Consider the following 5,000-nt stretch of genomic DNA (forward strand, 5'->3'; position numbering starts at 1 on the left):
CTGGTTAGTGCACTGGTTTTGAGTCTCACTCTCTCTGGTTACCGCATTAGCTTTGACTCTCTCTGGTTAATGCATTGGCTTTGAGTCTCTCCCTCTCTGGTTAGTGCACTGGCTTTGATTCTCTCTCTCTATCTATCTCTCTCTCTCTCTCTCTCTCTCTCTCTCTGGTTAGTGCACTGGCTTTGACTCTATCTGGTTAGTGCACTTGCTTTGACTCTCTTGATTAGTGCATTGGCTTTGACTCTCTCTGCTTAGTGCGCTGGTTTTGACTCTCTGAATAGTGCACTGGTTTTGACTCTCTCTCTCTGGATAGTGCTCTGGCTATGTCCCTCTTTGGTTAGTGCACAGGCTTTGACTCTCTCTCTCTCTGGTTAGTGCACTGGCTTTGTCTCTTTCTCTCTCTGGTTAGTTCACTGGTTTTGACTCTCTGGTTAGTACACTGGCTTTGATTCTCTCTCTCTATCTCTCTCTCTCTCTCTCTCTGGTTAGTGCACTGGCTTTGACTCTATCTGGTTAGTGCACTTGCTTTGACTCTCTTGATTAGTGCATTGGCTTTGACTCTCTCTGGTTAGTGCGCTGGTTTTCACTCTCTGAATAGTGCACAGGTTTTGACTCTCTCTCTGGATAGTGCTCTGGCTTTGTCCTTCTTTGGTTAGTGCACAGGCTTTGACTCTCTCTCTCTCTCTCTCTGGTTAGTGCACTGGTTTTGAGTCTCACTCTCTCTGGTTACCGCATTAGCTTTGACTCTCTCTGGTTAATGCATTGGCTTTGAGTCTCTCCCTCTCTGGTTAGTGCACTGGCTTTGATTCTCTCTCTCTATCTATCTCTCTCTCTCTCTCTCTCTCTCTCTCTCTGGTTAGTGCACTGGCTTTGACTCTATCTGGTTAGTGCACTTGCTTTGACTCTCTTGATTAGTGCATTGGCTTTGACTCTCTCTGCTTAGTGCGCTGGTTTTGACTCTCTGAATAGTGCACTGGTTTTGACTCTCTCTCTCTGGATAGTGCTCTGGCTATGTCCCTCTTTGGTTAGTGCACAGGCTTTGACTCTCTCTCTCTCTGGTTAGTGCACTGGCTTTGTCTCTTTCTCTCTCTGGTTAGTTCACTGGTTTTGACTCTCTGGTTAGTACACTGGCTTTTAATCTCTCTATGGTTATTGCACTGGCTTTGACTCTCTCTCTCTCTCTCTGTTTAGTTCACTGTTTGTGACTTTCTCTCTGGATAGTGCATTGGTTTTGAGTCTCTCTCTCTCTCTGGTTACTGCATTAGCTTTGACTCGCTCTGGTTAATGCACTGGCTTTGTGTCTCTCCCTCTCTGGGTAGTGCATTGGCTTTGTCACTCTCTCTGGTTAGTGCACTGGTTTCGACTCTCTAAGGTTAGTGCACTGGCTTTGACTCTCTCTGGTTAGTGCACTGGCTTTGACTGTTTCTCTCTCTCTCTGGTTAGTGCACTGGCTTTGACTGTCTGCTTTGAGCACTAGCTTTGACTCTCTCTCTCTCTCTGGTTAGTGCACTGGCCTTGACTTTCTGGTTGGTGCACTGGCTTTGACTTCCACTCTGGTTAGTGCACTTGCTTTGACTCTCTTGTTAGTGCACTGGATTCGAGTCTCTGGTTAGTGCACTGGCTTTGACTATCTGGTTAGTGCACTGGCTCCCTCTCTCTCTCCCCCCCCCCCCCCCCCTCTCTCTCTCTCTCTCTCTCTCTCTGGTTGGAGCATTGGCTTTGACTCTCTCGGCTTATTGCAATAGCATTGACTCTCCCTCTGGTTAGTGCACTGGTTTTGACTCTCTCTGGTTAGTGCACTTGCTTTGACTCTTTTGGTTTGTGCACTGTCTTTGACTCTCTCTCTCTCTCTCTCTCTCTCTCTCTCTCTCTCTCTCTCTCTCTCTCTCTCTCCCTCTCTCTCTCTCTCTCTGTCTCTCTCTCTCTCTCTCTCTCTCTCTCTCTCTCTCTCTCTCTCTCTCTCTCTCTCTCTCTCTCTGGTTAGTGCACTGAATTTGACTCCCTGTTTATTACACATTCTTTGACTCCCTGGTTATTGCACTGGCTTTGATTCCCTGGTAAGTTCACTGGCTTTCTCTCTCTCTCTCTCTCTCTCTCTCTCTCTCTCTCTCTCTCTCTCTCTCTCTCTCTCTCTCTCTCTCTCTCTCTGGTTAATGCACTGGCTTTGACTCTATCTCTGGTTAGTGCACTGGCTTGACTCTCTTGATTAGTGCATTGGCTTTGACTCTCTCTCGTCAGTGCGCTGGTTTTGACTCTCTGACTAGTGCACTGGTTTTGACTCTCTCTCTCTCTGAATAGTGCTCTGGCTTTGTCCCTCTTTGGTTAGCGCACAGGCTCTGACTCTCTCTCTCTGGTTAGTGCACTGGCTTTGTCTCTTTCTCTCTCTGGTTAGTACACTGCTTTTGACTCTCTGGTTAGTACACTGGCTTTTAATCTCTCTATGCTTAGTGCACTGGCTTTGACTCTCTCTCTCTCTCTCTCTCTCTATGTTTAGTGAATCGGTTTTGACTTTCTCTCTGGATAGTGCACTGGTTTTGAGTCTCTCTCTCTATGGTTACTGCATTAGCTTTGACTCTCTCTGGTTAATGCACTGGCTTTGAGTTCCACCTCTCCGGTTTTTGCACTGGCTTTGATTCTCTCTCTCTATCTCTCTCTCTCTCTCCCTCTCTCTCAGGTTAGTGCACTGGCTTTGTTTCTTTCTATCTCTGGTTAGTGCACTGGTTTCGACTCTCTCTGGTTAGTGCACTTGCTTTGACTCTTTTGGTTTGTGCACTGTCTTTGACTCTCTCTCTCTCTCTCTCTCTCTCTCTGTCTCTCTGGTTAGTGCACTGAATTTGACTCCCTGTTTATTACACATTCCTTGACTCCCTGGTTATTGCACTGGCTTTGAATCCCTGGTAAGTGTACTGCCTCTCTCTCTCTCTCTCTCTCTCTCTCTCTCTCTCTCACTCTCTCTCTCTCTCTCTCTGGTTAGTGCACTGGCTTTGACTATCTGGTTAGTGCACTGGCTCCCTCTCTCTCTCCCTCTCTCTCTCTCTCTCTCTCTCTCTCTCCCTCTATCTCTCTCTCTCTGGTTGGATCATTGGCTTTGACTCTCTTGGCTTAGTGCAATAGCATTGACTCTCCCTCTGGTTAGTGCACTGGTTTTGACTCTCTCTGGTTAGTGCACTTTCTTTGACTCTTTTGGTTTGTACACTGTCTTTGACTCTCTCTCTCTCTCTCTCTCTCTCTCTCTCTCTCTGTCTCTCTCTCTCTGGTTAATGCACTGGCTTTGACTCTATCTCTGGTTAGTGCACTTGCTTTGACTCTCTTGTTAGTGCACTGGATTCGAGTCTCTGGTTATTGCACTGGCTTTGAATCCCTGGTAAGTGTACTGCCTCTCTCTCTCTCTCTCTCTCTCTCTCTCTCTCTCTCTCTCTCTCTCTCTCTCTCTCTCTCTCTCTCTCTCTCTCTCTCTCTCTCTCTCTCTCTCTCTCTCACTCTCTCTCTCTCTCTGTGGTTAATGCACTGGCTTTGACTCTATCTCTGGTTAGTGCACTGGCTTTGACTCTCTCTGGTTAGTGCACTGGCTTTCTCTATCCCTCTTTCTCTGGTTAGGGCACTGGCTTTGATTCTGGTTAGTGCATTGGCTTTCACTTTCTCTCTGGTTAGTGGACTGGCTTTGACTTTCTCTCTGGATAGTGCACTGGCTTTGATTCTCTCTCTCTCTATCTCTCTCTCTCTCTCTCTCTCTCTGGTTAGTGCGCTGGCTTTGACTCTATCTGGTTAGTGCACTTGCTTCGACTCTCTTGATTAGTGCATTGGCTTTGACTCTCTCTCGTCAGTGCGCTGGTTTTGACTCTCTGAATAGTGCACTGGTGTTGACACTCTCTATCTCTGGATAGTGCTCTGGCTTTGTCCCTCTTTGGTTAGCGCACAGGCTCTGACTCTCTCTCTCTGGTTAGTGCACTGGCTTTGTCTCTCTCTCTCTGGTTAGTTCACTGCTTTTGACTCTCTGGTTAGTGCACTGGCTTTTAATCTCTCTATGGTTAGTGCACTGGCTTTGACTCTCTCTCTCACTCTCTCTCTCTCTCTCTCTGTTTAGTGCACTGGTTTTGACTTTCTCTCTGGATAGTGCACTGATTTTGAGTCTCTCTCTCTCTGGTTACTGCATTAGCTTTGACTCTCTCTGGTTAATGCATAGGCTTTGAGTCTCTCCCTCTCTGGTTAGTGCACTGGCTTTGATTCTCTCTCTCTATCTCTCTCTCTCTCTCTCTGGTTAGTGCACTGGCTTTGACTCTATCTGGTTAGTGCACTTGCTTTGACTCTCTTGATTAGTGCATTGGCTTTGACTCTCTCTGGTTAGTGCGCTGGTTTTCACTCTCTGAATAGTACACTGGTTTTGACTCTCTCTCTGGATAGTGCTCTGGCTTTGTCCCTCTTTGGTTAGTGCACAGGCTTTGACTCTCTCTCTCTCTCTGGTTAGTGCACTGGCTTTGTCTCTTTCTCTCTCTGGTTAGTTCACTGGTTTTGACTCTCTGGTTAGTACACTGGCTGTTAATCTCTCTATGGTTATTGCACTGGCTTTTAATCTCTCTCTCTCTCTCTCTCTCTCTCTCTCTCTCTCTGTTTAGTTCGCTGTTTGTGACTTTCTCTCTGGATAGTGCACTGGTTTTGAGTCTCTCTCTCTCTGGTTGCTGCTTTAGCTTTGACTCTCTCTGGTTAATGCACTGGCTTGGAGTCTCTCCCTCTCTGGTTAGTGCATTGGCTTTGTCACTCTCTCTGGTTAGTGCACTGGTTTCGACTCTCTAAGGTTAGTGCAAAGGCTTTGACTCTCTCAGGTTAGTGCACTGGCTTTGACTGTCTCTCTCTCTCTGGTTAGTGCACTGGCTTTGACTCTATCTGGTTAGTGCACTTGCTTCGACTCTCTTGATTAGTGCATTGGCTTTGACTCTCTCTCGTCAGTGCGCTGGTTTTGACTCTCTGAATAGTGCACTGGTGTTGACACTCTCTATCTCTGG

Source organism: Carcharodon carcharias, chromosome 12, assembly GCF_017639515.1.
Source record: "Carcharodon carcharias isolate sCarCar2 chromosome 12, sCarCar2.pri, whole genome shotgun sequence".
Lineage (NCBI taxonomy): Eukaryota > Metazoa > Chordata > Chondrichthyes > Lamniformes > Lamnidae > Carcharodon > Carcharodon carcharias.